Source organism: Schistocerca cancellata, chromosome 8 (genome assembly GCF_023864275.1).
Source record: "Schistocerca cancellata isolate TAMUIC-IGC-003103 chromosome 8, iqSchCanc2.1, whole genome shotgun sequence".
Taxonomy (NCBI): Eukaryota; Metazoa; Arthropoda; class Insecta; order Orthoptera; family Acrididae; genus Schistocerca; species Schistocerca cancellata.
In genome coordinates, this window is record NC_064633.1 from 370757441 (window position 1) to 370777657 (window position 20217).

Here is a 20217-nt window from a genome sequence, read left to right on the forward strand (position 1 = left end):
ATTCCTATTGATCTTAATAAGGCATTTGACCGGATCGTTTACGCTTTCTTGATGCAGGTGTGTAAGGCGATCGGTTCCAAACTAACTGCCAATCATGTATTATCCAGTTTTTTTACTGAGATTCACGCATCTGTCGTAGTGTGGACGATTTACTCCCTAGATCACCATCCAACGGGGCTTGCCACAGGGTAGTCACCTCTCCATGTCTCTTCTTGTCTTGTCCTTAGAACCTCTGCTTCGCGCGTATTGCTGATCAGTTATGTGCCTGGAAGGTATTAGGAGTAACCTTCTCGGTACGAGCGTATGAGGATGATGTTATGGTAGTGCTATGTTATATTAATGGCTTATCCTAGCTCAAGGATATATTGGATTCCTTTTGCTCTCAATTGGCGGTAAGTGACAAACGAATTCAAGAGCCGTTCTCTCAGTCTTACTGACAAACTGCGGATCTTAGATTCCTATATTTTCAGCAAAGTATATTGTGTTGCACAAATATTCCCGCTCCCCGCGATGATGGCGCGTAAATTTATACAATCGTCTAATTGTTTCCCCCAGAAGGTCATGTTTTTCGACTTCGGTATGAAGTGGTTACGAGGCTCCGACTCCCAATATCAAACAGAAGGCTTCACTACTGTTTGTAAGGCGTACTGAATTAACATGTACTCGAGCAGCTCATTCTAATACATTATTCTATTACATCTCGCTTATTTACGTGTCTTCGACCGACCAGTCTGCCGATCTAGGCCTGATCAATTCTAAATTGCGGCATGCACGACTATTTTAGATTATAATAAGCTTTCTGGGAGCCGACATTTTATCAGACTCGCCTTATACAACATCTTTACCTCCTCGATGGGGCGTACAATCATCCGCTGGTATCATGGAAAACATTGTGGTGTCATGTTAGTTTTCCTGTCCTCCCGATGGAAGTACCCTCATCGTGGAAAATGGGCATTCACAATCTAATCCCAGCCAACGGTAGCCTCCATCGCATTGGCCTTAATCCAACTGGGCTTTGCTGCCCATGCCATCAACCTTATACGTTACCACACAGGCTTGTCTCTTGTGGGCCAGAACACTGGCACCTGATTCGCTGACAGCTGGCTTTCCTTACCCGATCGGCTGAACAGGCTTTCTCAGTTGAATTTCTCCTTTGTCCGGTCTTTTCTGTTTTCCCTCGGACGAAGATCAATTCGATTGTATAGCTCCTCGGACGCTACGCCCACTATGTCTCGGGTGTGACAAAGACCTAAATCTCCTTGTTTTTTGACTATAGATGGTGAATGCTTATTGGACGTGGAAGAGACTTCCAAGTTATTCTGCTTTATTTGCTGTCTCTGTTTAGTGGTCAAGGAACTGTGTAGCTTCACTGCTTTTTCTTCCTTATTTTGCATGCTTCTCTCGTGTTCTTCCTAGAGAAAAACTTGTTTTCTTCTGATAAGCCACGGAATTGTGCAATCTGTCTCTCAAGTTTTCATAAAACACAACGAAAACAAGTACATTATAAAAGATAAAAAAAACTGGTAAAAATTACAAAAAACATAGAATAAAAGGGATCAGCCTAGTACCGTGTTCATATGAGGGACCAGCACAGTCACAAGCGCGGTTTCGGCCCCTGCCCATCTTGTTTCCACCCAGCCTGAAGCTGACTTTGTGCTTCAGACTGCATATGTACATCATAGATGTTGAAAGAATATAGCTTCATTTCAATATACTAATTAAAGAAGTGACTCTACACAAAAGTCAGAGGTGGAAACCGCAATTAATGTGTATCAAAATACACTCCTGGAAATGGAAAAAAGAACACATTGACACCGGTGTGTCAGACCCACCATACTTGCTCCGGACACTGCGAGAGGGCTGTACAAGCAATGATCACGCGCACGGCACAGCGGACACACCAGGAACCGCGGTGTTGGCCGTCGAATGGCGCTAGCTGCGCAGCATTTGTGCACCGCCGCCGTCAGTGTCAGCCAGTTTGCCGTGGCATACGGAGCTCCATCGAAGTCTTTAACACTGGTAGCATGCCGCGACAGCGTGGACGTGAACCGTATGTGCAGTTGACGGACTTTGAGCGAGGGCGTATAGTGGGCATGCGGGAGGCCGGGTGGATGTACCGCCGAATTGCTCAACACGTGGGGCGTGAGGTCTCCACAGTACATCGATGTTGTCGCCAGTGGTCGGTGGAAGGTGCACGTGCCCGTCGACCTGGGACCGGACCGCAGCGACGCACGGATGCACGCCAAGACCGTAGGATCCTACGCAGTGCCGTATGGGACCGCACCGCCACTTCCCAGCAAATTAGGGACACTGTTGCTCCTGGGGTATCGGCGAGGACCATTCGCAACCGTCTCCATGAAGCTGGGCTACGGTCCCGCACACCGTTAGGCCGTCTTCCGCTCACGCCCCAACATCGTGCAGCCCGCCTCCAGTGGTGTCGCGACAGGCGTGAATGGAGGGACGAATGGAGACGTGTCGTCTTCAGCGATGAGAGTCGCTTCTGCCTTGGTGCCAATGATGGTCGTATGCGTGTTTGGCGCCGTGCAGGTGAGCGCCACAATCAGGACTGCATACGACCGAGGCACACAGGGCCAACACCCGGCATCATGGTGTGGGGAGCGATCTCCTACACTGGCCGTACACCACTGGTGATCGTCGAGGGGACACTGAATAGTGCACGGTACATCCAAACCGTCATCGAACCCATCGTTCTACCATTCCTAGACCGGCAAGGGAACTTGCTGTTCCAACACGACAATGCACGTCCGCATGTATCCCGTGCCACCCAACGTGCTCTAGAAGGTGTAAGTCAACTACCCTGGCCAGCAAGATCTCCGGATCTGTCCCCCATTGAGCATGTTTGGGACTGGATGAAGCGTCGTCTCACGCGGTCTGCACGTCCAGCACGAACGCTTGTCCAACTGAGGCGCCAGGTGGAAATGGCATGGCAAGCCGTTCCCCAGGACTACATCCAGCATCTCTACGATCGTCTCCATGGGAGAATAGCAGCCTGCATTGCTGCGAAAGGTGGATATACACTGTACTAGTGCCGAAATTGTGCATGCTCTGTTGCCTGTGTCTATGTGCCTGTGGTTCTGTCAGTGTGATCATGTGATGTATCTGACCCCAGGAATGTGTCAATAAAGTTTCCCCTTCCTGGGACAATGAATTCACGGTGTTCTTATTTCAATTTCCAGGAGTGTATGTACGTTGGCTGTAGAGGTAAATAAGCCGAATAAATGGGATAATAGTTAATTTGCAAGGAGTAAGGAATGGAAGATCGATTTTGGTTTGTATAGACAGGAGAATAAAGAACAAGCCTCGAGAAGGGACTAAGTTTAGAGAATTAAAATCCTTGTTCTCATACTGAAAGGAAGACAGGCATTACGCTGTCAAATGAAGTAAAGGAAGGTAATATTATACTTGATGTAGTATAACTTCGAAGTCTGCACCGCAAAATAAACCGCTGAATGAAACGAAAAATGTCTATTACAGAGGACCGCGTTATCAAAGTATATCTGTACAGTAATGTAGCTGGAAAATTTAGTATAGAACGATACGTTAGTTCTAATCGTATGTCTCACCTCATTGTAATCATTTCGTCAGTGTCTTTGTAGTTTAGCAGAGAGTGGTACTTGCTGTGACGCTAATCTTAGCACAACAGAAATACACAGAAAAAATGCTCTCTCGTATAGGCACGTTCCACCTATATGCACAGTTGTGGGTTCTTGGAAGACGCTGCTGTACAAGAAGAAATATGTTTCTGTTTACCACACGCTGATTTTTCTTTTTGAGACGTACAGCACGTGAGATGTATCTTATTGATGTGACACCAGTCAGCCAAATGCAGGCCATGGTAAACTAAGTACTAAATAAGAGAGTGTGTGTAGTTCCATGTCTTTTGATAGTTTATGGTTAGGAGATAAATAGGCCGACGTTTTCCTCATTATGTATTGCAACTGATTCCACTTTAAGTAATGTACAATTTGTAGCCATTTTCATCATAATCATCATCCATTTAACAGTGGCTACTGTATAAAGGCCTGTTCTAGACTTCTCTGAACGTTATCGTATTCATTTTCACGGATCCATATTGTCGATGCTTGTTATCCACTGACATCTACTAACTTTCGATTATGTCGCCATCTCGACCACTTCCAGGTTCTTGGAATCGAGTAAACGACATCCAGTGTCCACCATCTGTTCGCTTCGTTACATTACCCTCATATTTCAAATTCCTTTTAGTTATAGCCGTAACCACTGCTTGCACTCCTATATTAGCTAGTAATTCGCATCATTCGTCTCTATCTGTGAGTGTGTTTTGCTCATCTCAGACTGCCGGATTATTTCATTTACCGTCCGTTCGACCACCGTGTTCAGGTGCCCTAAATACAAGAACTGTCAGTCGGTTCAATGATTTCACAAATAATTTCTGCTATTTTCTTTACTGTATGACGAGTCAAAGTATACGATTACACGATAGTTGAAGAAAAAACGTGCCAAGAAACATGACTCTGGTATGAATCATTTGCAAGCCAGTATATAACGCATAGTTACGAGATGCTACAGCCTTCAGCTCCACTTGTCCTCACATTTCAGTGCAATACTGCACTTGTCTCTGGAGTCAGTTACGAATCCCTTCAAACAACACGGCAACACCTGCTAAATTTTGAGAAGACACTGCAACGTATTGTTCATGTTCTACAACTGTATCAGTATAAGGATGACGATTAATGCTGAAACTACAGGTTTTCTGTTAGACCGGTTTCTCTCAGAGTCAATTTAACCTGACTATTTCAACCGCTCAAGTCTACCGCTTTCGGGAATAATCGATTTACTGTTTTAATCCCTATTATTTCCTGTAGTATAACGAAGTCTGAAACATTTTGACTCACTCAGCTTCAAGGACTCTAATTACCCGAAACCGGTAAAGAAATTAAATTTCTTTTATGTAACTGGTGGCCTATTTTTTCGTGATAGAAGACTGCTTTTGTTGCGGGTGGATAAAATACTAAATAATCTAACAGGCCGCGCTACATATTAACCGGTAAGGTATTGCCTCAGCAATGCTGAACCAATTCTTACACCTCGTCTTTATTGCTCGTTTCTGTCAGAACTTTTGTTAAAATAGCACTGTTGGATTTCTCTATTTTCTATTGTAATGCAATATTTCAAATCAACGGAAATTTTAGGAATAAAAATTACAAAGTTCTAAAGAAAGTTTATTTAAAAAACTGTTAGCACTGCGGCTATGGCAAATTGATGTTTCGGTTTTATTACCAGGCTATTAGTAAGAAACAGAGAAACACTTGTCGAACGCAGGCCAAACGAGTACCAAAAAATACCGATTATTCGGAACTAAAATATCCTTATCAGTTTTAGCAAGTCGGTTTCTCCCATCCCTGTTGCGACCGCTGTACGCTCCTTCCATCCCTATTGAGACAACTGTGCAATAAATTTTGGAATAACTGAAGAAAGAAAAATCCGAAGGTCTGAGGTTGCGTAATGTAGGCGCCCAAAGTTTGAGCCCTGCTCGACCTCCATATCTTTGAAAATATTGGCCCGATATATGTCATCTTCTGTCGGCTGCAAAACGTCATCCTTTCCCCACTCACTCACCGTGCAATTCTAGATTTGTTGGATGGCGGTATAGTCGAATAATTTGCATATCAAATACTGTATTTGTATGTACAAGGTCAGTGCCGCGCGGGATAGCCGCGCGGTCTGGGACGTCTTGTCTCGGTCCGCCCGGCTCCCCCCTAGGAGGTTCAAGTGTTCCCTCGGGCATTGGTCTGTGTGTCATCCTTCTGGCAAGGGATCATTTGTGGGCCCGTGTTTACTGGAATATTTAGTTCCTATTGTCGAATACTGTCACCAGGGTCTATTTGCGTTGGTAAATATGGTTCATCTTAATAATTTTATATTGTTGCAAATTTTTTGCAGGACGGTTAATTTACCAAAATCTCTAAGCACGATAAAGCATTTTTCCTCCTAAAGCAAGAGTAAAACTAAACCATACTGACATTGCAGTGAATTTCGTACCAATCGTTCACCGCACTTCACACGATCGGACTGCGTGGTACGACATGGAATTAAACTTGGAACTCTGTGCTCTCTCTGTGAACAGAGGTCGATCGTGATGCTGAATATTCATTGCTTCCTATGTTGACAAAAGTGAAAGTAAATGGAGCGTATCAGGCAGTTTTGCCTCCAGATTTCCAGGGGGAATAATTCGACTGGCAGAGTGCGAGGCAACGTAACAGGTAGCAGGGTTCGCGATTGCACCCGCAGCAGAACTGCCGGGGCAGGTGCAGGGATTAGTAGCGCTCTGTATCTGAATATCTCCGCAGCTGGCTGGAAGGGTATTACACCTATTATGGGCCGTTGCCGTGGCGGAGACACTGCGCTCCGTTCGCCGGGTGCAGTAACGCTGAATTCCGCTGATGCTGCGGTTCCGAAGCGGTCGACTGCTTGCAGGGACCGTCTGCTCGGCTGCACGCCGAGTATTCCCTTTGTCTGCCCCGTACACACCGGGGCTATTGTAAACAGGTGCGCCTTCTGTTGTACTGATCCCACTATAAACTCCGTGCTGTTCGCATCGTGAGAACCCGCTATACGTTTATCATCTATGAATACGAAAATGATTATCTACAATCTGCATCAGTGTTGGGTGTATGCTCAGGGTGTCCGGAAAAAAAGTTTCCAATATTTACAGAGGATGTAGTTTGCGTTAAGGTAAGAAAAATGTTTCGATATGAACTGGTCTGTACGAGAAGCATAATTTGCACCCCAAGCACTTTGGCATAAGACAAATGAGGAAACAGTGTATATACTGGACATTTATACAGCAACACGTGTTTGGAATCAGACATGCACCCCACAGAAGAACACGTACTGTATTCCACAGCATACTGCAGTGTGTAATATATTGGTCAGGTATTTTAGTTTCAGGTGGTGTACTCGTAGCCTCCATATGGCCCAATGTTTTTTTTTTTTTTTTTTTTTTTTTTGACACAGCAGTACATTACTGTAAATTGTTTCTACGTGTGTCACTGGATTCCTACTATTCAACACAGGCTGATTTGGTCTTCAGCTACGGGCAAGCAGACGGAAGCAGCCTACGGGCATATAACCTGTCTGTTGACAAATATCCACAACGCCATCCAACATCTGTAAAGATGGAAAAGTGTTCTACTTTTCCAGGGGCTTTCGGAAACGGGATGCACCACGAGCACTTAATCGTGGCATATCCGAACAACTCCCACGCCAGATACTGAGCAATATTTATTAATATATCTGGAGGACAACCTTGGAAAGAGTGTTAAAAAATCGGTGTAGCGGTAGATGCTGCTACTGTAAGTCTGTTGCCTCGACAGTCCTCCATGAACAACTGCTCTATGACTACCATGTGAAGCGAATACAAGCTCTGCTGCGACACAATTGGCGCGACAGATTGCAATTCCGCCTGCGGCTTCTCCACACGTATGCTCGCGATCTGCAGTTCTCAGCGAAGGTCTTGTTTTCTGATGAATCAGGCTTCATTGGAGACAGTACCGTAATACGCACATACAAGCCGACGCCAACCCGCTTGCATTTGAAGAGAGACGACACCAGTACACACTTAGCGTCAGTGTTTGGGCAGGAGTACATTCGGACCACACGTTCTACAGAACACTCGGAATGTTGCTAGTTACCATCAATTTCTTCGGAACCAATTACCTACATTGTTGGAAAATATGCCATTACATAAACAACTGCAAATGTGGTACATGCATGATGGGCCACCGGCCCATTTTCAGCGACGGTTGAAGCGCCGCCCAACACAAGTCTTTCAAGAGTGACAGATTGGTCGGGGAGGGCCAATACTTTGACCTGCCCATTCTCTTGACATTAATCCTGTAGCGTTTTGGTTTTGGTGACATGGAAAGACCTTCGTTATGTAGTCCTTGTAAATAACGTGGACAGACTATGAGAACGCAGGTTCAATGCCTGCGACGGAATCCGGAAAGAACCAAGAATGTTCAACAAATTCGTGATGGATGGTAGACGGCTGCATAGTAATAGTTGGCGGTCACATCGAGCACATGATATGAAGAATAGTGCACAGACAAGATCATTGACATTGTCGTAGAAGACAACTGGTTTATCCTCGATGTTTATAGGATTTTTTTCTTCCCTTGCCGCGTACTAAATCCCCTGTAAGCAATGGAAACTTTTTTCCGGATACCTTGTATATATGTAGTACCTGTTACGGCTATTTACCTAACCATAATGATACGTAGAAGGAGAGTCTTTACAACTCATCCCCTCGATTTCTCTTCGTCTTTTCACAGTTAACCTATCACGATTATAACTATCATCATCACCCATTCGATATTCACTGCCGGGTAAAGGCACAGTCCTGATTATTCCAAGCACTGAGGTCTTCTGCATTTTTTAAACACGAATGAAAACAGTTTAATAATTGGCTCAAATCAAATGGCTCTGAGCACTATGGGACTTGCCCTCTTAGGTCATCAGTCCCCTATAACTTAGAACTACTTAAACCTAACTAACCTAAGGACATCACACACATCCATGCCCGAGGCAGGATTCGAACCTGCGACCGTAGCAGTCCCACGGTTCCGGACTGCAGCGCCTAGAACCGCACGGCCACCGCGGGTGGCGTTTAATAATTGGTCCAAGCACATGAAAAAGAACTAATGTGCATGTATTTAAAAAGTCACTAAAGTTATTGAATAATACAGAAACACTACTTAAAGAAATCCAATTGGGACTTAATTGCAGCAAAACGAACAGGTGCTCTTTTAGGACATAATACTAATGCCTCAATACTCTTCTGAGTTCAGCATTACATAAAGGACTGTAGACTCACTTTTTCGCACAAGAAGAAGCAAAGACATGGAGATGTAAACAGTGCCGTTGGCAACATCGTCGTACTCCCACAGTCATCTGACAGTGTGGGTGGTTGTCGACAGTGAAGAACATGAACAAGTCCATATAAAATCGCACATATATTTCATGTTATGTTAGTTTGTGCAACCTTAGAGAACTGTACGTTAGATACGCCTGACTGGGGTAGTGTATTTGTAGACACTGGGATCTCAGAGCCAGGAGAATGCTGGCTCATCCCCTGCCTGACCACTCTGAATCTAGTTTTCCATGGTTTTCCTAAACCTCTTAAGCCTAATGCCGGCATGGTTCCTTCAGTGATGTCACGGTCATCCGCGAGTACTGTCCTCATTTTACATGTTGCCCCATCTTTGCTCATATGTTTCCGTATATGACTTACGTTTTCCTCGTATGAAGTTGAGAACTGATATATGTTTGCAAAGTGATCCTTGGACGAATCCAGCCTGATTGTTGGTCAGTTTGTAATCTTTTCTTGCGTCTCTTAGTAAGTAACAGCATGTGTTACTGCTTTGTGTGGTGATCAACCTTCAGTTTGGAATGGTTTCATATTAAAAGTACGTATAATTGCTGTAATTCTAACGTTCTAATACATCCTGACTGTCTCATTTTCGTCTCAGTCATATGGGAAGTTATGTTCTGAAAACGTTATACAGTTGACCGAAAGAAATCAAGGAAAATTTTCCTTCTCTGTTAATTTTCTTTGCTACCCATCCTGAAATGAAGACTTAGGTTTAAATCAAGCAAAGGGTACATACTATATGTTGAAGTGGATGAAGCATAACAGACCACTGGCAAGACGTGGAGGAAATTACAGAATATGCCATTCAACTACCAATGCATAAAGATGTAACAGCTATTGACAATATCATTGAAATGTGTAATAATAGCCCCTTAGAGGCAGTTCGTTGATTCAGTGTACGCAGATGAGCCAGAACATCATGGATACTGCCCAGAACGAGAAAGAAAACGACCCTGTGGCGATACGGGCTGGTGAAGAGGTATGTAAAATGAAGAAGGGAAGCTGGACGGGGAATGGAGAAATCCACTGACATGAACGACCTTGACAAGAGAGCGATTGGAATGGCCTAGAGTCTCTGAAACGACGAAGGTACTCTGCTGTTCCCGTGTTTCAGTATTTAGCGTCGATGGAAAGTGGTTGTATCATTATGATAGCACTTAAAATGCACTGGGTACTCGACCAAAATTGAAATGGTGTAAATGACCTTTAATCAACTGATGACCTGATATCGATGTGTTGCCGTTAATAAAGTGAAGTATGTTACTTAAGAAAGATTAATTACACTTGAGGAATTCTGAGATGAACCAGTATCTAGAAAATTAACATTCTACTGCATTCAATATCGTTACCAAAGAGTACAGTACCAACGTTGGTGATTATTGCCGGCCGAAGTGGCCGTGCGGTTAAAGGCGCTGCAGTCTGGAACCGCAAGACCGCTACGGTCGCAGGTTCGAATCCTGCCTCGGGCATGGATGTTTGTGATGTGCTTAGGTTAGTTAGGTTTCACTAGTTCTAAGTTCTAGGGGACTAATGACCTCAGAAGTTGAGTCCCATAGCGCTCAGAGCCATTTGAACCATTTGATTATTAAGAATAATAAGAATGCTCCCTGAAATGCTGTCAGTTATGCGAATTGCTGTGGCACAGGCAAATCATGTAACTCGCGTAATTGTGTAAAGAAATTAGCCCTAAACACTGTACGCCAGCTGCATTATTCGAATACCACGTGGACTGAGATCCTCTGCCAATCCGAACGGTACACATTTATGACAGATTTGTGCACACGCCATATAGCCCGTTCAGACCTGAATTTTTTTATGGAGAAAGAAAGTTTTTCTTTACATGGTGACGCTCTTAGGCGATTTTTTAAATGTTTTTAGAGCCAAGACTTATACAAAAATATGTACCCCTTTTCAAAACAAATCTTGTACACTTGGCTTCATTTTATGAACTAAAATAACTAATTACGAAATGTTCTCTTTTGTAATAGAATAGCAATCACATCAGTATATTCTGGTTATCAGGAGCCGCTGCGCAGTGCTGCACTAACCTGCTGATATTTTCATTGTGTTGTCCGAAAATTGGCAAAACTTGCACATGTTGAAAAGGTTGAACATTCACAAATGTGAACCTCAGCTTTCCATTGGGAAAAAATACTTCTGTTGCAGCTAAGATACAGGTAAAGTTAAGATACACAATTGTAGTCATACTGTCTGAAAGGGATAATGAAAGTTTTCAAATCTTTGTACGTCAGTGGACTATTTATTTATCACATAAGAAATTAGAGCCTGCAGAATTGAATAAATGAGGGCAAATGCGACTAATGTTTTAAAATTGATTAAAAAGTGCAGCTAGGGATGTGGTGCAAACTGTGCATTCACATGTCAGTATTGTTGTACTGACGATATTGCCGTAGCTCCACAAATTATGCTATACAACTGGAACAACATTTCATTTACGGAGACTACAATTCTGAACTTAATTAAGTGCCTCATCTTATTTAACATTTAGTTTATGTAACCCTTGTACCTTATTTTATCTTAAGTCTTCCAAAGGTCTTTTAAATTCCAATAATGTATCGCCTAGCTTTACCCTCTCGACTTTTTCTTCCTCTATCGTGTCATCAGGTAAATTCCCACCTCATAAAGGCTTTCAATGTAGTCTTTCCACCTATCCACTGTCTCCTCGGCCTTTAGCAGTGGAATTCCTATTGCGCTCTCAGTTACTGCACTTTCTTTTAATTTCGCCGAACATTGTTTCGACTTTCTTATGTGTTGAGTCAGTCTTTCCGACAATTATTTCTTTTCAGTCTTCAAATTTTGTTTATCTTACATCCTCCTTTCATGGCAGTGTCCATTACGTTCATATGCTCTTCCTAGTCCTATGCTGTCTATGCAAAATTACAATGTTATCAGCACATTCCAGAGCATTTTATTTCTTTTCCCTCAACTTCATTTTATCTTTCTAAGTTTTCTTTGATTTTCTTCTTGAATAACATCGTGGATGACCTACAAGCCTCCCTCACTCTCCTCTCTGCCACAGCTGGCTCGTCGTGCCATTCGACTCTTATAACTTCCGTCTGTTTTCTGTACAAATTGTAAATAACCTTTCGCTACCTGTTTTTTATCAGTGCTACATTCAGAACTTCAAAGAGTGAATGCCATTCAACATCGTCAAAAGCTTTCTTAAAGTCTGCAAAAGCTGTAAATGTAGTTAAGCGATTCATTATGTCATCTTCTGAGGCAAGTCGTAGGATCAGTGTTGCCTCTCGTGTTGCAGCATTTCTGCACAACCCGAACTGATCCCACTCGAGGTCGTCAACTACGTGTGTTTTCATTCTTCCGTAAATAATTCGTGTTTGTAGTTTCCTAATATGATCTATATAACTGTTAGTTCGGTAATATTCGAACCTGACAGCGCTTGTCTTCTTTGCAGTTGGGATTATTATAGTGTTCTTGAACTACGAGGGTAGTTCCCTGACTCACATATGATCACACCAGGTGTGGTAATTTTGTTCCGGCTGCCTCTCCTAAGGATATCAATAATTCTGAGTGAATGTCGTTTACTCCAGGTGCCTTTAATCAACTTAGATGTTTTTTTGTTCTGTCATTTCTGCTCGCTGTATATTATTTCCTATCTCATCTTCATCTACTTCCAGTTTCCTGTCTACAATATTATCTTCATTTGCCCTGTCCAGCCATCCTGTATGATTTTAGCATTCCTTCTTTGGTTCGTACTGGTTTTCCATCTGAGCTCTCGCTATTTATACAGCTGGCATTCTTTTCTCCAAAGGCATCTGTTATTTCCTGTAACTATCTTTTCCTTAGCTATGCATGACTCTACAACCATGCCTTTTTCTGTAGACATTCCAACTTAGCCGTTTTGCACTTTCCGTCCGTCTCATGTTTCTTTTCCCTTTCACTTGTTCATTTGCTGCATTTTCGTATTTTCTACAATCCTCGAACTCATTCAATATCTTCTGTGAAGTCCAAGGTCGTCTATCAGATCTTGTGTTTTTACCTGTAGATGCTGTTGTGCCTTTGGTTCAAATGGCTCTGAGCACTATGGGACTCAACATATTAGGTCATAAATCCCCTAGAACTTAGAACTACTTAAACCTAACTAACTTAAGGACATCACACACACCCATGCCCGAGGCAGGATTCGAACCTGCGACCGTAGCAGTCCCGCGGTTCCGGACTGCAGCGCCAGAACCGCTAGACCACCGCGGCCGGCTGTTGTGCCTTTACTGTTTGATATGTGAAACATAGCAGTTCCTCTTCTATCAAATTTATTCCCCTGCTCCATTGAAACGTTGCCTAATGCTCTCATCATCCCCTGAAACTCTCCGTTTATCGGAGACTATCTCGTTAAGTTCCTAACTTTCTGAATTTTTTAAGCTTGAATCTACTGCTCATAACAAATAATTATGTATAAAATCCACATCTGCCTTGAGAAATATCTTGTACTTTGAAACGACACTGTTACTACTTGTCGGGTCAAGTCCACACATGTAATAACTTGTTCCTATTCTTTGATACTGGAATTATCATCTAAGTTCCTGCTTTTATCACATCTACTACCGCTTTTGTGTTAGTTCAGCTATCTTCGTCTCCAGTTAACCCACCTCTTTTTATTATTCTCTTATACACGATTTTCCACGATTTGCACTTCTACTTACATTCGAAAAATTATTATATTAAGTCACCCATTCTCCAGATTTCCATTTAATCCTCTGGGTACTTCTCTTCTCCTCCTTATTAGTTTAGTCAACGAAATCTGTATTGAAAAGATTACTTCCTTCTCTTTCACCGCATGAACTTTTTTGTCAGTAATGGTTTTCAAGTTACTCATCTCATCCTCAGTCTATTTTTCCTGTAATAGGACTTCCTAAATTGCTTTATGAGTCCACCTAACCGGATTCTTATACCATTTCAGTTGTATCAACTTTTTGTGGCATGTATTCTCTTTGAAGCCCTCAGTGCATCCTGTAATCTTTCTATAAACCTTCTTATCTACATCTACATCTATACTCCGCGAGCCACCTTACGGTGTGTGGCGGAGGGTACTTATTGTACCACTATCTGATCCCCCCTTCCCTGTTCCATTCACGAATTGTGCGTGGGAAGAACGACTGCTTGTAAGTCTCCGTATTTGCTCTAATTTCTCGGATCTTTTCGTTGTGATCATTACGCGAGATATATGTGGGCGGTAGTAATATGTTGCCCATCTCTTCCCGGAATGTGCTCTCTCGTAATTTCGATAATAAACCTCTCCGTATTGCGTAACGCCTTTCTTGAAGTGTCCGCCACTGGAGCTTGTTCAGCATCTCCGTAACGCTCTCGCGCTGACTAAATGTCCCCATGACGAATCGCGCTGCTTTTCGCTGGATCATATCTATCTCTTCTATTAATCCAACCTGGTAAGGGTCCCATACTGATGAGCAATACTCAAGAATCGGACGAACAAGCGTTTTGTAAGCTACTTCTTTCGTCGATGAGTCACATTTTCTTAGAATTCTTCCTATGAATCTCAACCTGGCGCCTGCTTTTCCCACTATTTGTTTTATGTGATCATTCCACTTCAGATCGCTCCGCATAGTAACTCCTAAGTATTTTACGGTCGTTACCGCTTCCAATGATTTACCACCTATGGCATAATCGTACTGGAATGGATTTCTGCCCCTATGTATGCGCATTATATTACATTTATCTACGTTTAGGGAAAGCTGCCAGCTGTCGCACCATGCATTAATCCTCTGCAGGTCTTCCTGGAGTACGTACGAGTCTTCTGATGTTGCTACTTTCTTGTAGACAACCGTGTCATCTGCAAATAGCCTCACGGAGCTACCGATGTTGTCAACTAAGTCATTTATGTATATTGTAAACAATAAAGGTTCTATCACGCTTCCTTGCGGTACTCCCGAAATTACCTCTACATCTGCAGATTTTGAACCGTTAAGAATGACATGTTGTGTTCTTTCTTCTAGGAAATCCTGAATCCAATCACAAACCTGGTCCGATATTCCGTAAGCTCGTATTTTTTTCACTAAACGTAAGTGCGGAACCGTATCAAATGCCTTCCTGAAGTCCAGGAATACGGCATCAATCTGCTCGCCAGTGTCTACGGCACTGTGAATTTCTTGGGCAAATAGGGCGAGCTGAGTTTCACATGATCTCTGTTTGCGGAATGCATGTTGGTTATGATGAAGGAGATTTGTATTATCTAAGAACGTCATAATACGAGAACACAAAACATGTTCCATTATTCTACAACAGATTGACGTAAGCGAAATAGGCCTATAATTATTCGCATCTGATTTATGACCCTTCTTGAAAATGGGAACGACCTGCGCTTTCTTCCAGTCGCTAGGTACTTTACGTTCTTCCAGCGATCTACGATAAATTGCTGATAGAAAGGGGGCAAGTTCTTTAGCATAATCACTGTAGAATCTTAAGGGTATCTCGTCTGGTCCGGATGCTTTTCCGCTACTAAGTGATAGCAGTTGTTTTTCAATTCTGATATCGTTTATTTCAATATTTTCCATTTTGGCGTCCTTGCGACGGCTGAAGTCAGGGACCGTGTTACGATTTTCCGCAGTGAAACAGTTTCGGAACACTGAATTCAGTATTTATTAAGGTCAACTTAATTCCTATACCATAAATAGGGTCACATTATATTATTCTGTTGTTTTCCAGACATTAGGCTACATACCAAAGACGCAAAGCTCTCCATGTTCTTCCGCAGACTAAAATATCTCAGACTTTCCTTATCGGTCTCAGTACCACACGGTCGAGTCACATTAATCTAACCACCATCTATGTTCGACGTCAACGTGCAATAACCACTCACAGACGACAGCTGCACAATTGGAAGTGAAGGTACATGATGAGAACCGGGAAGGGGGATGGGGGCGCAGGAAATAGTACAGTCGCTGTCGTAATGTGGTAAGAGAGCTACTTATCTGACATCCAAACGGTCATGATCATTGGCTTTCGGGCCGAACTGTTCGCTGGCCGCCGTGGTTAAAGTACGCTGTGGAAGGCAAACTGGCGCTATCCAAAACCGACGCCGAGGCAATTGTGATGGACAGTGGGTTGTAGATGACAGGGGTAAATGACAGCTGTGAATATGTGTAAGGGCAAAAAGACGTGTAATTGTTGAGTAACTGACCATCCATATGTCCAAGGGGCTACCAACAGCGTACCCTCTCAATTACCGTTCAGTGCAATTTGCTGCTTATGGACCTCTGCAGGAGGCGCCTGTTTCATTCAACCACGCTGAGTGCTAGTCTTGTGTGACTAATGCTGGAATTTGCACGGGAATATCGAAACTGGACGTCCGCTGACTAGATCAACGGCAGAATGCATCTGTCCTGGTGGGGCCATGTCCACCCTTACAGGCAGTTTGTTTTTCTTCCGCACAGTATCATCTACCAGAAGGACAACGCAATGTGCCACACAACTCGCAGCTTACATGCGTTGTTTTAAGACCACCAGGGTGTGTTTACCGTAGTCTAGTGGCCACCAAACTCCCCAGATTTTAGCTCAATCTAGAAACCACCTCGATCTGGATCGTCATGCAAAGGATCCTCAACAGATAAACCTAGCGCAGCTGGCCACGGCACAGTACTCGGCGTGGCTCCACATCCTTGTCACAGTACCTTCCAGAAACTCACGACTTACTTCCTGCACGTCTCACAACGGTCCGTGCTGAAAAAATATGGTTATCCAGGCGGCTGACAGGTGCTCACATTAATTAGTAGAGGAGACTAGTGTTTAACGTACCGTCGACAACTATTTATTAGAGACGGAGCAAAAGCTCCAATTAGGGAACGATGAAGAATGAATTCGGCCATACCCTCTCAAAGGAACTATTCCGACATTTACCTTCAGCGATTAAGGGAAATCACGGAACACCTAAATCGGAATGGCCTGACGTTGGTTTCAACTGTCGTCCTCCGAATCAGAGTCCAATGTCCTAACCACAGCGCTACCTCTCTCGGTATAGTCACAGTAATGTGGAGGGTCAGTACTACCATAACTGCTCCCACATCCATCATACCTGTAGCTGCTCATTTCATTTCTCAATTCACCACTCTCGTTATTCTCTGTTATCTGTTGCTCACTTTGATACTTTTCAATCTCTTTACACATCTGACAGAAAATGTATTACTCTCTCATCACTACCAGATCTTGCACATCACACCAAATCAGCATCTCATATTTTGGTTCTTTAATTTCAGAATCACACATTCTCTCGTCAAACCATACTTCCATACTTCATACTTATCATAACTCTGAACTAGACAACCCAACCCATTACTTCCGAAACCGTTTGCAGATACTAGAGTAGGACGTTTTAGTAGTTTCCAGATGGAATAACTCGATTATGTGGGGACTCAGTATTATGATTTTGGCGGTAGTTTGATCTTCCCTCTCATGGGTGATTTGCTGAGTGCTTGTGTCGGAATTCGTTTCCATTTGGAAATCTGACCTAATGTTGTAACACTTCCTACGTTCTCTGAAATTATTAAGGGTTGTTCCTGCTGCTCACACATCTCTCGAACTATTACGGTTCACAAATCTTTCCTGCTTCAGTGTTACGTTACATCTCGAATTATAATCACCTTGTCTCTTATCCATTTGTGCAACACTTTGAAAACTTCTGCTATATTATGGTCAACACTTATCTGATTTGTTCTCTACGCTGCGAAGACTGGTTTGATATATCTTACTGCGCTACTGTAACCTGTATGTGCGAATAAATACTGCAACATAAATCTATTTAAACCTGCTCACTATATTCATCTCTTGGTCCTCTTGTAGTATTTTTATCCCCGCACTTACCTCCAGCAATAAATTTACGATTCCTTCACATGTAATAATATTTCCTATCAATTGATTCCTGCTTTTTGTCGAGTTGCGCGACAAATTCATTTCTTCCCCAATATTATTCACTACCTCCACATTAGTCACACGATCTGTCCTTATACCTTCACATTCATCTGACCACCACATTTCGGAATTTTCTATGCAGTTTAAATATTTTGTTGCTGTGGAACCAGCAACCCTTTTATTTCCGAAGAGTTTATTGCAAATCTGTCACAGTTGATGCACATATGTTTTCAGGTGGCTAGTTTCTAACCGAGTGGTTTATTGGCATGCCTAATCTGCTGTAGCTGCAAAAGTAAAACAGATATAAGTGAACAGTAAATAATAAGTATGGAATTACAAACATGAACAGCAGTTAGCTATATGATTAATCAAACCAGTAACGAAAGTGCCTGACCTTAATGACAACAACCTAAAATAGGCAATACAGTTATCACACACTGAAGATGGATAAATGTCACTGAGCCTTGGTAAAAATTGCTGTTTTGAAGAGCGTTCCGCAGCGCGTTGTGTGAAGCAGTCGCCCTCCGTTTCTGGCGGTGGCGCCGCTGTGACAATCGCAGCTTTGGTGTCTTCTCCCTCTAGTGAGAAAAGGGAAAGGTTTCCTGTTCACGTGTATTTAAGGGATGCTATGAGTTCGTCACTGGGTTCGTTGGTCAGGGGGAGTGAGTCTGGGTCAGTCACTCGTCACCAGTTATTGGTCTATCTCTCGTCCGCATTTGTGCGGCAGTTAGTGTCTGTCTGTCGTCTGGAGTGCCAGTACGTCTGTCGTTCGGATCAAGGGTTGATCGATCGGTTGGTCGGTCGCACACTCAGACACAAGACGACTGGTCCATCTTGAGCGTCGGCGTGTGTGAGGTCGCCACGTTAGTCCAGTGGGCAGCGCAGTATAGCGAGGGATAGTGGCTTCACCGTCGACACGAGAGCAACAGAAGTCAACCCACGACATCAGTCTGGCCGCTGCGAGCTGCGACGCCGTGGTGTAGCTGGTTCTCCGAGCGGTTCTGGACCCCTTCAGTTACCACCTTGTGGAGCTTGGCTCGGTCCTTTCCTGGTGCAGGGATGTCGTTTTGCCAGTGGGCGTGTTTCCTCTGCATTGTTGGGTCCGAGCCAGTATTTCCGCCGTCATGTGTGTGGATGTGAGTGGGTGACGTACCAGCAGTGCAGACACGACAGAGCAGCAGTCGTGGACGGAGCAGCGGGCAGTCGGTCGGTTGGTGTGGACCAGGAGAGACGGCAGATCGGCGCGCCTTCCTGCGTTCGTTGAAGCGGCTGGCAGCGGACGGTTCGTGAGAGCGATTCGGGGGTGCTGCGCCAGGTCTTCTCCAGAAATCGCAGTTTATTGGAGGTTAAGTGATTGGTGATATATTGTGTGATTTACCCTTCTTAAATTCAACTTTTCCTTGGTAAGTCTCTCGTCCCCTGCTTGCTCGTTTGTCTCTCGTACGCATCTGTTAGGCAGTTAGTGTCGGTCTGTCGGTCGGAGCTGACTCTGTCATGCTTGTCAGATTCGGTGTGTTAACGAATTTATTGCTTGAAGTGTAACGGCCAAATTTCTGAAGTATGTTTTTATCTTGCCTATCATATTGAGCGGCGGTATATGTGTGCTGTAAAGAATGTTTGGCCAACCTTGTATAATTTATGTAAGATTGCGTTTCATGGGCTTCTATTTAAATGGTCATTTTAGTATATAAAGTTGCCACCTATCCACCGTAATACTTTTCTTAGAAATTGCACCTTCGGTGGCAAGTTAATCTTTTAATGTTAGTGTTTTGTACCATTTCCATCCCTGCTACGGGGTGCATAGTTTATGTCCTTGTGCGAGTTGTTAAAATTTTTAGTTTAAGTAATCTGGTACAAAAATGGTTCAAATGGCTCTGAGCTCTATGCGACTTAACATCTGAGGTCATCAGTCCCCTAGAACTTAGAACTACGTAAACCTAACTAACCTAAGGACATCACACACATCCATGCCGGAGGCAGGATTTGAACCTGCGGCCGTAGCGGTAGCGCGGTTCCAGACTGAAGTGCCTAGAACCGCTCGGCTACACCGGCCGGCTAAGTAATCTGGTGTGTTACAGATTTGCACCAGTGTAGTCTTTCAGAGGTTGTTGTGAGCGGTCATGACTACGGCCGTGTCAAAAGGGAGCGGCAAGGTTCTCAGCCCGAAAGCTCATCTACTCAAAAATTTATGTCTTTCTGCCTCTGAATAAATTGTAACTTGATATGTAGAGGGTGCTTTCTGCTTTTTATTTTTAAATCTGTTTCTAATAAAAAAAAAGGCTTTTAGGAATAACATTTCCATTTGTTGAAAGAAATTTGATTTGTTTTCATCAGTTACTCCCTGGCAGCTACTTCCACGCTCACATAGTGTGATTTAATGTGTTAATGTT